This window comes from Macrobrachium rosenbergii, chromosome 43 (genome assembly GCF_040412425.1).
Source record: "Macrobrachium rosenbergii isolate ZJJX-2024 chromosome 43, ASM4041242v1, whole genome shotgun sequence".
Lineage (NCBI taxonomy): Eukaryota > Metazoa > Arthropoda > Malacostraca > Decapoda > Palaemonidae > Macrobrachium > Macrobrachium rosenbergii.
The window spans coordinates 2,223,986-2,241,485 of NC_089783.1; the positions used below are offsets into that span (position 1 = coordinate 2,223,986).

Genomic DNA, 17,500 nt, shown 5'->3' on the forward strand with positions numbered 1-17,500 from the left:
CTCACTACACGAAAATTTCATTACGAAACTTAAAGTTTTAACAGCGCAGAAAATGAAGTTATGCACGTGTTTCCCATTTACAAATAATTTAACATTTCACAAAAGTTCACTTAAACCCTTCATGAACATTTCTGTGCAATTAAAGTTAATTTAAAGTTAATATATATATATATATATATATATATATATATTATATATATATCACCATATATATATATATATATATATATATATATATATATATATATATATATATATATATATATATACACATATGTATATACATGTATATATAAGTATATACTCATTATATGTATATATATATATATATATAATATATATATATATATATATATATATATATATATATATATATATATATATATATATATATATATATATATATATATATATATATATATATATATATATATATATATATATATATATATATATATATATATATATATGTATAGTTACAATAGCAGTTATATAAACCGGGATTGCTGGTTGATGATCGATTAGACACTTTTTATTATATTATTAACGGATATTATGCTTAAAAGCAAATGGGTGTTACACACAAATGCCAAACTTTCTAAAAAACATAACAAAATATCTCAAATATATATAGCAACAATACTGCTGGGAAGAAATATATGAATATATATATACAACAGGCAGGGCAGCTGATCGAGACCACAGGTCTACCCTCAAAGCCAAATCAAAAGTCCTTATCGTATATATACAAAAATGGGAAAAAATACGTTAAAAGAAGAAGAAGAAATATATATATATATATATATATATATATATATATATATATATATATATATATATATATATATATATATATATATATATATATATATATATATATATATATATATATATATATATATATATATATATATATATATATATATATATATATATATATATATATATATATATATATATATATATGTATATATATATAGATTGGGATGATCAACATTAATAAAGGCAAATGCATATTGAAGGAATATATATATATATATATATATATATATATATATATATATATATATATATATATATACATAATGTAATGAATTTATTAATAAAGGCAAATTCACATTATATATATATATATATATATATATATATATATATATATATATATATATATATATATATATATATATATATATATATATATATATATATATATATATATATATATATATATATATATATATATATATATATATATATATATACATACATACATATATACATATATATATATATATATATATATATATATATATATATATATATATATATATATATATATATATATATATATATATATATATATATATATATATATATATATATATATATATATATATATATATATATATATATATATATATATTATAATTAGCAAGAACTCACTAGCAAGTTGCTTCCTGTTTTTTTTCATTTACTGTCTGCCGATCGATATTTCATCTGACGGTCAGAATACAAGGGATTAAAACCGATTGTAGGCCACTCCCTTTAAGTAGGTAATCCCTTTCTGAGGCAAAAGTGAATCTTTCTGGTTGTCCTTTTCAGGCAAAAAACCCCTGCAGACATCAGCTGAACATGACTCAACCCCCCTATGTGTTGGACGTGTCCCCTGCCCCATAGGAGGGGATAAAAGTAAAAACCAAACCACGGTTCACTCTCACATGTGCGCTGGACTAGATGGTGTCAAGTCGACACCACAATCACCGCCATGCCCTGGCCCAAAAATGCCCTTAGCTCCTAACCACATGGCCTTTCAAAGTATACTTTTCCTCTGTGCACTTCGCCCACCACCCACAACCCACGTGTTCCCTTGGATGCTGGCCTGACCGATGACCCACTCCATTTGCTTGGCGTAGCGTGAAGTTCCCATCGCCTTGCCCTTTACGGAAGTCCCTGCATCTTACCACGTGGAAGAAAACTCGCACTCGGAAATCGCAAGTCATCCATGGACCGCTTTCTGCGCTGGAAACAAATCTGCCTTACGGTAAGATGTAATCACCGAATCTCTTGTCAAATGTCTGTGCTCCTCGAGTGTCGGCAGTGCTAAGTCATTATTAATTCATCGAAGCCCCTTGGCACCCTCAGTGCGGCTTCGAATTCATTATTCTTTTGTCTATTTTCATTACTGGCATATAATGTGCATATCTCTCATTTCAGAGGGACCCTATATTGTGGAATCCTCTTGGACTGTGTCTGGAATCCCTCCAGTTTCATTCATCCCGTAGGAATCCCCTTCAGGATCAATAATCTACTTGCATTCCTCTTTCCCGTACTGATGTTATTTATGTAAATACACTCCTGTAAGTTTGCCCACGTGTTTACATAATATTTTCCTTCAGTAGTAAGAGCCTTACGCTCATATGAAATTCCCCCTTTTTCCTCTTGTTTTATGTTTCCCTGGCCCCACGAAGTCGGAATCACAAGGCTAAATTATCTGAAATTGTTGCTACCTGTCTCAAAGAGAATATTTCAAACTAGATTGCCAGGAAAAACATAAAAATGGCGACCTTTTGCCTGAGATTCTCGTTTTAGCAGTTGCATCCCCCCCATTTGTTTTCTGCTTTTGTTTGGGTTTGCATCTGCCAAATTAGTAAAGCTACGCTGGGTACGAGACAATTACGAACCTTTTGTGTAAAACCAGCACACAGATCCAGATATTCCACGTAAGTAATGTGTTTATTTTAGCATAGGAATTTTACAATCATGACTGTTCCTAGGAATTAGAAATAGGGACGTATGTATTCACTGAGAGAAGAGAACCGCCGTAATAGATTCCTTAATGCATGCCTTTCAGGATAGGTAGTTATGAAATAACCAGTGCTAACCATTCTTTGCTTCGAGGAATAGTGCGAAATTCCTCTGTGTTAAAATCTTTGCCGTATTCTTTGCTTCGAGGAATAGTGCGAAATTCCTCTTTGTTAAAATCCTTGCCATATTCTTTGCTTCGAGGAACAGTGCGAAAGAAATTCCTCTGTGATAAATTTTACTTCGCATTTTGGATTAGCGAATTATTATTTAGGCGCGAATAAATTCCCACGTGGGACAAGACGAAGTCAGCTTGCATTGCTGAAATTCTCTCCGTGTAGTTAAAATTCGAGTTAGATGTTAGGAAAGCGACATCTGAACTCCGCTTATAGGGAAAATTACTAGGGCATCCTACTGTTATCCTCTCAGACGCCCGGGAAATTTCCCGGAGTCCCAGATGGTCTATAAATAGACGGGTTCATTCACACAGAATCTAGAAATAACTCCGGTGATGGTCAGATGTCCTTCACCCCCCGCCCATGCCCGCGTGTGTAGCCTTTTTTTTCATTCATTTCTCAGCAAACATTTTTCTTTGGGTTTTCCTGTTAGTAATTTCAAAGTCCTAAGGGACGAATCGTATTTCCAAATCCTACGGGCAAGCCAAATAAAATTCTACGTCGCACATGGTGAGAATTCCTCCAAATTCCAAGTCCTCAGAGACCCTACTAAAATTCTATGTCGCACGTGGCGAGAATTCCTTCAAATTCCAAGTCCTCAGAGACCCCTACTAAAATTCTACGTCGCACATGGCGAGAATTCCTCCAAATTCCAAGTCCTCAGAGACTTCTACTAAAATTCTACGTTGCACGTGGCAAGAATTCCTCCAAATTCCAAGTCCTCAGAGACTCCTACTAAAATTCTATGTCACACGTGGCGAGAATTCCTCCAAATTCCAAGTCCTCAGAGACTCCTACTAAAATTCTACGTCGCATGTGGCGAGAATTCCTAATTCCTGCGGGAAACCCAAAATTAAGTCCTTTTGAGACATTATATAGTGTATTTCACACACATCTAAGCCCTTACAGGACTGATCATTCTGGTTCGTTAGAACAACTCCTTAATTTCACGCTACAGCCGGCCAAGTCCGAGCCTGACAAAATCCAACTACATCTTCCGATACACATATTAAAATTCGTTTGCCACGAACAACCACGTCTTACCGAGACATATTAAATTTTAACAAAGTCTCCTCAGACTTATTGATCCACTGTCTCATTCAGACAGATCCGTTCTCCTGCAGTCTGAACAATTGAGTGTTTCAGACTCCGCAATTGAGTCTTTTCAGACGTATTTGATTCATTAGAAAGTCCAGTCCGTATAACCGTTACTTCAAGATGGCTAATACCAGAGCCCAACAAAATGAGGACTTCAAATTCTACATGTCCACTGGAAAGGACATGGGACTATCAAGGCAAGCTCTAAGAGAATGGGTTCAAGAGCGAGTGGACGATGCCAAGGCAGAGAGAGAGAGAGAGAATGGCAGGAGAGAGAGAGAGAGAGAGAGAGAGAGAAAGAATTGCCCAAGAGAAACGAGAGGAGAAAGAACGTGAAGAGAAGGAGAGAGAAAGAATTGCCCAAGAGAGACGAAGACTTAGAGCGTCAAGACAGAAGGGAGAAGAGAAGAGAGAGAGGAGAGAGAGAGAGAGAGAGAAGAGGGAAGATCGGGAGAGCAGAAGATCGAGAGCGCAGCCCTGAGCTCCAGATGTTAGAACGACAGAATGCCACCCCACCTCCTGCGGCGGGAATGAGTGCCCTCAGCCAAGCACACTCGTCATGCCAAAATGGACGGAGTCCGAACCTGAAGTATGGCTTGACCGGGCCGAACGAGTCCTGGAGTGCTGCGATGTCTCCCCTGCAGAACTCTCCCTTGCTCTCACTAAATTCCTGGACGGAAAAGCCCTCATTGCCTTCCACACCCTTTCAGCAGAAGATAGGGGAAACTGGGAAGCCGTACGCCAAGCAGTTACGAAGGCGTACTAGATTACCCCCGAGCGGTGGAGGAGACGTTGGAGAGAGCAGCCAAGAGAAGCAGGCCAGACTTGGTCCGATTGGGCATACCATGCAGAGTGGGCAGTAGCAAAATGGCTCGATTCTGAAGGAATTTGGGGAAATTGAATTTCACCAGAAATTCTCTCTAAATTCTGCAGGTCCGCGTATGGAAAAAATTTAAATTTTAGCATTTCCTGTGCTACGCCCCACCTGCCCTCGCCACTCATGTAGTGGAAAAAGCCCCAGCAACCCTCACTGAGTGTTGCCGGATAGCAGACGTGGGAAACTCACCACCCTCAAGAAGGATCTATGGGGCGGAAGATAAATCCCCCGTCCCTCCTTGGAGGATCAAATTCCCACAAGAATGGGAACTCGGACAAGTCCCTAACTTGCCATTATTGCAAGAAGATGGGGCATTCCTCCGAACAGTGCCGGAGCAAGAAACCAGCGCTCTCTCTCCCGGAAAACCGCCCAATAACTCGCCTGCGTCCTCCACAGGGGCAGCGCGGAAAGACTTCAGCCAGACCTTTTGCACGGTGTGCAAGGTCTATGGCCATTCTCCCGCATGGGTGAAATGCCCGAACAATAATAAATCAAACACCCCCACCGTCGCCTTGGCTGTCACAAATCCCAAGTCATTAGGCCCTCCCGCCGAAGGGCCCGTATATGTGACCCCTCCACGAGGGAGCCACCCTGCGCGCCGGGTCACAGCATTCGAGGACTCGGGTGCGCAAATCTCCCTCATCCGAAGGGACAGAGTTCCCTAAGGAGCTATCATCAATAGACGAAAACTCATCACGATCGAGGGAATAAATCAATTTAAAATGATACTCCCTACAGTCCAACTGAGAGTCACAAGACCTCACCAATCCAAAATTTGCAATCTTGCAGTAGCAAGCCATCTCCCCGGAGGCTATGACGTCATCCTGGGACAGGACTTTCAGTCCCCACAGAAATCACGACAATCTAGGGGTCCACATTCCCCGAATCATTCCTCAGGCGCGAGTAATCCTCCCCCGCTTCTCCCTCAGTCAAGACTGGCGCCCCCTGGGTACCAGGAGGATGTGCAGTCCCTACCAGTGCCACCTGAGTACGATGTACAGTGGCCCCCGCGATCAGTTTCCGATCCTTTTCCAGTGCCCGGCCCTGCCTCAGTGCCAGTGCCATGGCCCCAATCAGATCTCCCTCCCGGAGATGCCAAATTCCTGCCAGTGCCACTTGCATGCACCAAGCAGTGCCAAGTTTCATCCATCCTGACCGACGAGCACAAGAAACCTCTGATAGTGCCTGACTCTGCCCTAGTGCCAGCGCCAGAGCACTACCACGATCTCCATTCAAGGGATCCAACTCAGGACCCCCTCTCTTCCCCCGGCCTGGCACCACTACCAGCGTCAGTAAGAGAGACGGTTCCCCTTGACCACAGCGGAAGTTCGCCTAAAGGTGAGGCCTCGCAACCCATGCCTGAGCTGGTCGTTGATACCTGCGAGCCGCTCACGCCACCCCCGACTGCCTCCTCTCTGCCTCAGTCTGTCGCCGACGCAATTGCAAGTCAGGATTCTGCCATATCTCACTTGGCCAATGAACTACAAGAGCTGCGACGGATCATGGTAGAACCAGCACGGAAAACTCCTGCGTCAGCTGTTGCAGCAGCAGGCCCAGGTGGCACTCCGTGCCGCCCTCCGGTCTCGGGCCCTCCGCTTCCCCAGGCGAGGACGACTGTCCCATTTAGAAATGTTCGAGGCGAAATTACCACGGGCATGAGAATTTCTAGGTAGTTTACAAAGAGCTCTAATCCAGAAGGGGATGTCAGGCCCTCCACTATCTTCTTCCGTTCCTCAGGGACTTCTATCCCTTATCATTCTCTATTAATCCTTTTCTTAAATTATCCCCACAAGAGGCAATTAAATACGGGATACCATTCCCCTCAAAATGTATAAATAACTGAGAATAACAGAGTGAGAAGTGGCACGCCCTTGTGCCCATACCTTGGCACCGGGCGTGCGTGTCAGCTCTTCCTGAAGGAGTCGCGCCCTTCAGGTGCACTTTTCTCGCCCTGGGACTGAAGTGATAGTCCGGGCCGTAATTTATAGGCGAAGTATGATAAATTCCAGCCTAACACAATAAAACCCTCACTCTTTTTCCCTTAGCTCTACTGCCAATATCATTTACTCTCTTTTAGTTATTTATTTATCTTTCCTTTTACTGAATCACGAGTCATAGACTCTTGCCCTTGTGATTTAAATGCCCATTTCGTAAGCTCCGAGAGACGTGTCCACCCTTCATATGCGGTCACGTTTTCCTTCATAACATCTCGTTAATTTTTCCTTTTGTTATTATTATTATTTTTTCTCTCTTTTTCCTCTTCCCTTCCCTCCAAGAACTCTGTTTGTCCTAGACCCCACGTCTTTTGTCTGCTCACCCCGTCATAACACTGAGTACCTGAGTGTGGGCAGTAGACATATAAAATTAGCGTAGTTTAAGGTTAGCGCATTAAAACTCACAAATAATCTCGCTCGCATACAACTGTCAAAATACCTCAGTGTGAGGGTCGGCCATCAACTATCGAGGTTGGTGATGCGTTGATCTATTAGCTAAGCAATTACCAATGCGAATATGTATAGTCATTACAATATCACGTAAAGGGGCTGTCACTTACAAAAATAAACGCTGTTTTTTTATTTATACAGCCTCTTCAAGGCAGACTACTAACCACATGCTTATAGGGGATATCTAAAATTAAATAACCAAATCCAAAGTAATTACTCTTTTGCAAGTGTTGAAATTACCTTGTGTCCTGTTAAAGAAATTTGTTCCAGTATGTTATTAAAAGTAATGTCGCAGTTTCATAAATCCTTAGGAGTAAAGTTCATTGCAAGGCAGAATGTAGAGTAACGTAAAGCATTTGCCGCTTATTCTTGTATATTGATGTTCACACCTGAATGAAGGCATGTACATCATCTTGTGTGGGATGCTATTATAATTAGCAAGAACTCGCTAGCAAATTGCTTCCCCTTTTTTTTTTTTATTTACTGTCTGCCGATCGATATTTCGCACGGTCAGAATACAAGGGATTAAAACCGATTGTAGGCCACTCCCTTTAAGTAGGTAATCCCTTTCTGAGGCAAAAGTGAATCTGTCTGGTTGTACTTTTCAGGCAAAAAACCCCTTCAGGCATCAGCTGAAATGAGTCAACCCCTATGTGTTGGACGTGCCCCCTGCCCCATAGGAGGAGATAAAAGCGAAAACCAGACCACGGTTCACTCTCATACGCGTGCTGGACTAGATGGTGTCGAGTCGACACCACAATCACCGCCATGCCCTGGCCCAACAATGCCCTTAGCTCCTAACCACGTGGCCTTTCAAAGTATACTTTCCTCTGTGCACTTCGCCCACCACCCACGTGTTCCCTTGGATGCTGGCCTGACCAATGACCCACTCCATTTGCTTGGCATAGCGTGAAGTTCCCATTGCCTTGCCCTTTACGGAAGTCCCTGCATCTTACCACGTGGAAGAAAACTCGCACTCGGAAATCGCAAGTCATCCACAGACCGCTTTCTGCGCTGGAACCAAATCTGCCTTACGGTAACATGCTCTGTAAAGACATCCATTCAGTCACGTTTTTCCTCGTAACATTTACTTAATTTGAGTGCCAGTAATCACCGAATCTCTTGTCAAATGTCTGTGCTCCTCGAGTGTCAGCAGTGCTAAGTCATTATTAATTCATCGAAGCCCCTTGGCACCCTCAGTGCAGCTTCGAATTCATTATTCTTTTGTCTATTTCCATTACTGGCGTATAATGTGCATATCTCTCATTTCAGAGGACCCTATATCATGGAATCCTCTTGACTTTGTCTGAATCCCCAGTTTCATTCATCCCGTAGGAATCCCCTTCAGGATCAATAATCTACTTGCATTCCTCTTCTTCCGTACTGATGTTATTTATTTAAATTCACTCCTGTAAGTTTGCCCATGTGCATATTTTCCTTCAGTAGTAAGAGCCTTACGCTCATTGAAATTCTTGTTTATGTTTCCTCGAATATTTCAAACTAGATTGCCAGGAAAACATAAAAATACACACACACACACACACACACACACACACACACACACACACACACACACACATACATATATATATATATATATATATATATATATATATATATATATATATATATATATATATATATATATATATATATATATATATATATATATATATATATATATATATATATATATATATATATATATATATATATATATATATATATATATATATATATATATATATATATATATATATATATATATATATATATATATATATATATATATATATATATATATATATATATATATATATATATATATATATATATATATATATATATATATATATATATATATATATATATATATATATATATATATATATATGAGGCGCTTAACGGCAGAGTGTCTCAAGCGCCAAAAACTAAAATTGGAGAAAACACAGTCAAAGTTTGGCTACTTTCAGAATGCGATATCTCAGCATTTAAATGAGGTACGACACTGGGGTTTGTTTTAAAATAAAGGTTATTGTGTCTGCTTTCAAAACCATCATTGTAAAACAGCCAAGAGTTTAATGCATGCCGAAAGATAAAGCGATGACTGCATTCATCTTGAAATCAACCTTATACTCCAGTACACTGAATCCCATAAAAACACACACCAATACCCTGTTTCAAAGATATTATTATCTTTGTTTTATTTATCATTCTGGATAATTTCCTTGATTATCTTAATCTTATAGGAATAACTAGGAAAAGACCTAAAATAATGCTTTACACAATAAAATAGCAGTACAAAGATAATAAGATATTTTAATCAGAATACTCTGAGGCTGATACTTCTCACCTGCAAAACAATAATAATTGATGTCAATAATGGCTAAAATACATTTTGATTGGAAAAAATAGCGCCAATTACTTCAGGCGAGAATCAGACGTCATAGTCCAGTAAATCATTATCCACGTCATTCTCATGAGGAGTATCTTGGTATCTGGGGTAGCAGTGAGGGTATCTTGATCACAAAAAGCTGGTTGAAGTATGTCATGAAAATCTGGGGATGAAGAACCAGATCTTTTCAGCTACATACGCCTCACCTTTGTTACGTAAGCTTTGGCTACATTTTGCTTCCAATTAGCAAAGTCCCAGACTCTCTTTTGCCTCTGGAAGGTCCTGGAACATTGTCATCTACATTCGTGTCGGACATGATGAAGAGGAACCAGTATTATTAATGAATAAAGAACAAAAGAAGCACATTAAATCCAGAGGCGATAGGGAAGGAAGGTACAAGAATGTTTTTTATTGCAGTGAAACTAGATTGCCAGGGCGTCTGGACTCAAAACATAAAATAGCCATGTGTAGCGTCACAAGGAAAAGAAGTATATAATGTTCCAAAACGAGAATTTCGACCTTGTTGTTGCGGGAAATTTGAACTGAAATTTCTTCTCCCCACAGCTAGAGGGTTAGAGATGACGTTGGTGTGCTTAACAAACACACACACACACACACTGCCATTCATATATATATATATATATATATATATATATATATATATATATATATATATATATATATATATATATATATATATATATATATATATATATATATATATATAATGAATTTACACTGCTGTATTTTTTAATTCTCAATAACTCAGAAAAACTTTCCATTTACTAGTGGGGTAAACATAGCCACAGTATATGGAACGACAGGGAATTTTAGGTAGTGTTCTTGCTGTCCCCCTACTTAATGAGTTGCTAGGGGAAACACCTGGAAAAGATAATGACTGTTCCCTCCTAGACAAGCCCAAGCTTAATTGACCTTTTTGTATTTTCAAAGTACTGGTGAAAGATTTTCTCTCATTAGTCCACAGCTACATCCTTGGGTCGTCACTTAAAGTCATGACTGCATAACATGTTCCTGCCATAAAACGGGCAAGATGACAAAAGTTGTCAGTCAGTCTGTTTGAGTCTGCTGAGGGCTCTGCCAGTTGGAGCATTGAGTCCTTGAGCCTTGCAGGCCCTCATTTCATACACTTGGAGAGCTTTAACCTTTGAACCATACATCATCACGAGATAGTTAAGATCTAAGTCACCTGGAGAGTCTTCTATACAAGCATCCCAAGGAAGCAAAGTATGGTATGTCTCATGATTCGAGAGTTAGTTCTAAGCCGGTGTAACTTTTTCTTTAAATTAGTATCTCTCTCTCACAACTCATAATTTAATTCCATCCCTTTTCCTTTGACTTTGCAACAGTGTATTTTTCAGTGCCAGTGTGTGTCCCTTTCTAGAGTAATAGAGTAATGCCATTTCCTTGTTAGAAGTGATTAGAATAATACAATTCATTTTACTTGTGTAAAACTCGTTCTAAGAGAGATGTTATATAATTATTAGTCTCATCTGGAGTTATTTCACTTCCAGGAGTGGTGCCAGTGTCATTTGCTAAGTAGACGTTTCTCCTGTGTTTCCTGATTTGCCAAGAGAAGTCCGCCCTACCGGGCTGACATAATTGTAACATTAATCGAACTTTAAAGACCTCTTGTACATGGTCCATTTATGTACACATTGGAATTACTTAATGTACTAAGTTCCAGTTCATTGATTTATCATACACTTTCATTTTAGTGAGATCTGTTGCCTTTAATTTACCAGTGTGCTTGTGTAAATAAAGTAAGTGTTAGAAACAGATTTCTCACTTGGCAGCCGACCATTGATTATATGCTCTTTTTGTTTCCCTGGTTATAGTCTTTCAAGAGTTTTATTGCAAGGTCCTACTGAATACAGTAATTAACATTCCCTGCTAGCCAGAGCTCATGAGAATTTATCAAACCTGTAAATTACTCCTTAGGGAAAGCATTAATTTCTCGAAAAAGGCAAATCTGGAATCAGGAAAACAGGGTATTTATTAGGGTAACTTCTATTGTGAACACGTGAATAGGAAAGTGTAAATCAGTGAATAATGCATGCGACATTTGACTAGGAACTCGTAAATTCGTTCAGAAATAATTCTAAAGTAAATCACAGCAGAGCACTTTTTAAACATTAGCTCCACTAGATATCCCAAGTGTCGGCAACAGCTGTGTTACTTGCCATCCATTGGCAGAGTCTAGAGTTGCGAGCTAGTTATTAGGGTCAAGGTTTTGCATTGCATGTTAGCAATCTTGCATGTGTTAGCAGTTAGGAAGTTAGCTAGTGTATGATCGGTGAAGTTACCATCGAAAGAAAAAGTGCACGTTTCTCTCTGTGCGGAATTGTGTATTGGCAACCGCTCCCATCTGCTTTCATCCACCAACTGCTCCACCGAGCAAGCCAGACACCACAGACTCCTTCCCCTACAAACACAGTCATCCGTCACCTCAACTAGAGTAAGAATTCATAATTTTAAGTGGTAATTCAATTTCTACGCATATTTCTGTTTCATTCCATCTGAGAAAATTCTTGTATTTCCTCCAGATCTCATAAATTAGCCAGAGTGTGTGTGTTGCGTAGTTGTTACAACCAGTTCGTTCATCAGCACTGCTTGTACTGCCACTGTCACACGTGATTAGTCTCCTGTCAAAACACAATGGCCATCTTGTACCTGCACTGTTTACAAACAAATCACATGTAGTTGCAGCCTTGAACTGTTAATTGCCAACACACTGATTAGTTGTCATTTCATTCATAACATAACATACACTGTTCATTATTTGCACAAGTTTGATATCACTGTTAGGTAATTCGTTTTATAATTCTTACAATTTTGTTTATTATTGTTATTATTTTTGCATCTGAAATAAATGCAAACGTATGTATCTCTTCCTTTAAAGGCAATTGATCACTGCCATATCAATCATTGTAACGAAAGAATAAAGTTTAGCATTTTATTAGCTCTGCTATTACCTTTTATTATGCATTCTTAAACTACACTTTGTTTATTTCATTCAAGAGAGAGTTTTTTCTTAAGTATTCCTTGTTACCCATACTGTAGGGAACATGATAATTAGCCTTGGTATATGAGATGATTAAATAGGACCCTTTGCCTTTTATAATAATCGAGTCCTTCAATTTACAAACCTTGAATATACATGTCAGATATTAATTTCTGGAATCACGTCTTATTTAGAAGTCGCTGTCTTAGAGAGTGTAAGTTTCCACTAAGTCTTTTGACGAGCAAATTTAATTATTGTTATTGTCCTCGCGATGGGTTGATTTCTGCTATGCTTTGGATAAGTGAATGTAATTATTTTAATGTACTAGTCAGTATTCTACTGGGATTCCTAGTCTTATATGTATCGAGTTGGGAACTTTACAAACCTATTCATAGCCTGTACTTATCAATATGCTTATTGTGCTAACTTTATATTTTTTGTGTGTTCCACCTTTGTCCTCGTGTTACCATTGTGTCTGTGCGCAAGTTGCGCTCTTAATACTTCAAACCCATAAGTGCGTTGTGATCTGCTGCCCCATAGCCAGACACCAGTGGAAGCTAGGGTATCTCAGTAGCCATACTAGATTTGTGCATACAGGTTATTCAGCAACTGAAACTAGACATTAGGTGAGAATTGTTCCATTTTTCTAGGATATGTTGTGGTGAATGTCAGTTTTACACATACGTACTATTTTATTTTGGGTGAAATAATCACACCTCTGGTCCTCTTACCATATGTCTGAGAAAGTTAAGCAAATTCAAATAATTATACCTTTGCATTCATAGACTTTGACCCATTCATTGTGTTAAAATAATCATATCTTTGCATTCATAGGCTTTGACCCATCCATTGTAAAATAATACCTTTGCATTTGTAGGCTTTGACCCATGCATTGTGTTCATCCTCAAATGTTTATTAGTGTCCTCCTTACCATAGGGGCACTCACCTTGTAGTTGGCACCTTATACTGGCCCACTTTATTATTTTTTTTTTTATATTACACTCTGCCTAGTTCAGAGTGCCATTTCCATCCCACATCATAGTTGTGTGGCCATCCTAAGATTCTAGCATTTCTGAGGAATATCGAGCCCGCTCTAAGCATCAGCCATGCCTGCCACTGAGAGAATCAAGGCCTTCACGGAGGTAGTGAATCTTTTGGGACTGAGACCAACAGATTTGACAAATTGGGTTCAAACCCAGATCAATGCTGCTAGGCAAGACAAGGAGAAGAAGCAACAGCATGAGCAATTCTTGGCACAAGAGAAGGAGAAAGAGATACAGCATAAGCTAACCTTGGCACAAGTGAATGAGAGGTCTCACCACGCCTCTGTTCTGAGCCTGCCTGGGCCCCACTCCAGATCCACTCCCAGATATCCTAGACATAGGCAGCTTGTTCGGCATGCCCAAGCCTGAGACAGCGCCAGAGTATGCACCTGCCCTACTGCCATATGAACAAGTTTTCAGCTGGGGCAGTATGTGTTGGCCTGACAAGAGACCAGTGCTGGAGCCGGAACAACCAGATTTCAGCTGGATCAGTACGCTTTGGCCAGATGAAGAGCCACTGCCAAGACTGGGCCTGCTACAGAGCGAAAGCCTGAACCCTCTTCCAATCTCCCTTCAGGGTATTCAATTCCCTCTCAGCCTCCGTCAGCAGTGGATGATTTATCCCGCCCTGCTATTGAGACATTGCCAGTGCCAATGGAATGCACTGATCAGGGCAGTACTCCACCCATGGCAGACATTGAGACATTCCCAAATTCAACTCCTGTGCCTGAGCCTGCCATGATGCCCATGTCAGAGCATGCCCTCGATCTCCCTTCAGGTCTTACAACTCCCAAGTCCTAAGAAGACAAGACTCTGGTGGACAGTTCCCTGAGAGCCAAGTTGATTGCCCAAATCCAGGAACTGCAACGACAGTTGGTGGAGATAGATGGCACCATCCTTATTCTGGTTGTCACAGCAACTGAAGAGGATGGCACTGCTTCAGACCCTATTGTTGGGATTACCGCTGTTGAGATTGTCGCAGCAGCCAAGGAAATGGCTAGCACAGTGCCCACTCCGTCGTTTAAGTCCTGAATACACTCTTGAGTCTTCCCAGGAATCAATCCCACTGATTCCCTCTGAGATATCCAAGCCTACAGGCAAATTAGAAGAGTCAAAGCCATCAATAAAGCCAGTACTCATTTCCACAGCTGATCCTGAGGAAAAATTAACAGAGATGAAGCACACCGTTCCACTGAAGAAACGTCGCTGGCTCCGCTCAGCGACTGCAATTCCAGTGCTTCCCAGAAGTAACTGGAAGGCTACCCGCATTAATGGGCTAAGCCTCCAGTGCTACAGCTGGAGGGTTAAGCGCCTTAAACTCAAATAATGACCGAGCATAGGTGATCTCTTGGCCCTAGTGCCTTGGCACAGTGCCATGTATATATTCCACACAGCCTTAGGATCCCTTTTCTTGTATTGAATCAGAGCCACTGAGCTCATGGCACTCATATCATATAACAGTAACAGTGCCTCATTTTAATCAAGCAATCTTAGCCCCCGATCCAGAAAGGACATCTAGGGTTGTCTCATACTTTTAATTAGTATTGTTACATTGAAAGGATTTATTTTGTACTTTGCTAAGTCTGTTCTTTAGGCCAGCAAGCTGAAGAGCAGTCCTAGCCATTTTTGCAATTTTGTTGCATGCTTTATTATATTGTGTTACATTTTATTATATTTGTGTAGCATCTATCATAGAGTAACTAACTCATGTGTACTGCAAAGTTTTCATTTTGATAACCTGTATTTTTTGCAATTAACTTTATTCTCTGCAGGTAGCTATTTAACATTTTGGTGCTGTGTTGTCTTAGTTCTAAGTGAAATTCAGTTAGCTATATTTCATGATCTTGAGTCAGTAGCATTGCCAGTTCATTTTTAATCCACAGACAGTAACTTTAAATAAACGCAGACACCAGTACACTTGTGTTAGGGATATTAGTTAAGTAAGCTCACTCCTCCTCAGGAAATAAGTTAAGAGATATTTCTTTTAGCCTATTCTCATTTACATGAACACGAACCCATTAAGGGGAGGTAATTAATGTAATCGATACCAGCGGCTCACTAGTGCAGACCTTCAAGCCAGAAAGGGAGTGGAATGTCTGCTTGAAGGGGGGAAGCTTATATGAATTTAAACTGCTATATCGCTTAATTCTCAATAATTCAAAAAACTTTCCATTTTACTAGGGGGGTAAATATAGCCACATTATATGGAACGACAGGGAAGTCTTAGGGAGTGTTCTTGCTGTCCTCCTACTTGACCCTTAAGGGACGGCATAATTTATCAACGTGCAGCACCCCAGACCGGGGAAAATTTGAGGTTGGCAAAATAAAACAAAAAATCACATCAATGGAAAGACAATGACACATACATTCACACTGTATAAATACAAAAATTCTAAAAAATTTTCCCTACCTTCCACGAGAAGTTAAAAATGACTATTTACAACCCCTTGTGGAGCCTCATTTAGGCTACAAGAGAATCTTAAATTTTAGCAAGTTATATATGTTTTTTCTAATAAATAAATTCATTGTATTTTGAAAAATTATTATTACTGCTCACACAATATCAAAACAGATAAGAAATAAAAGCAGTATATAACAAATTTTTTCCTTCTTTGTTGTAAAATATTCACATAAATTTACGAGAAGGAAGATTCAGTAACTTTTTTTTTACTTTTACATGCTTTTTCTAATATTTCTTTGCAATTTTCTTTGTAAAATTACATTTACAACCGACATACTATCGTAAAAGACAAAAACAAAAAACAACAGCAACCCCTTCGTATATTTACAAGCAAATTTACAAAAGGACTCATGTGAGAGAGAGAGATGCAGTACTTTCCCCCTTGAAGTCACAAGCATTACTGATACTGGCCTAACTCTCATGTCTGTATAAAAGTTGCCATTAGTGAATTTATAGCATATAGAAGTATTGACACCTTTGTTTCGAATCATTATTACCATAACAGTGGTGCGTAATTCTGCTTCACACTGAAGCTCAATCCGTCCACCTTCCCAAACCTGTTTTACTTCACACTGAGGCTCAATCCGTCCACTAAGGGGTAATGATTCGCTGGGGAAAACACCTGGAAAAGATAATGACTGTTCTCTCCTAGCCAAGCCAAACCTAATTAAACCCTTTGGTATTTTCAAAGTACTGGTGAAAGATTATCTCCGTTAATCCACAGGTACGTGCTCGACTGCAGCACGTTTTCCTACCATAAAGAGGGCAAGATGACGGAAGTCATTGGTCAGTCTGTTTGAGTCTACCGAAGGCTCTGCCAGTTGGAGCAGTGAGTCCTTGAGCCTCTCAGGCCCTCATTTCATAACCATGTTGAGCTTTAATCTTTGAACAAGACATCGTCACGAGATAGTTGAGATCTAACGCACCTTCAGAATCTTCTATACAAGCATCCCAAGGATGCAAAGTACAGTACGCCCTGTGAGTTGAGAGTTAGTTCTGAGCTGGTGTAACTTTTTCTTTAACTCAGTATCTCTCTCTCACAATTCATTATTTAATTCCATCCCTTTTCCTTTGACTTTGCAACAGTGTATTTATCAGTGCCAGTGTGTGTCCCTTTATAAAAGTGCATAAAGTAACGCCATTCTCTTGTTAGAAGTGATTAGCTTAATGTAAACCATTTTA

The 17,500-nt window shown here is 39.3% G+C and overlaps 1 protein-coding gene across 1 annotated transcript in view; it reads right to left on the reverse strand.

Annotated features, from left to right (window-relative positions):
• The window catches only part of LOC136828547 (uncharacterized), a 613,904-nt gene that overhangs the window by 586,798 nt on the left and 9,606 nt on the right, over positions 1 to 17,500 (reverse strand).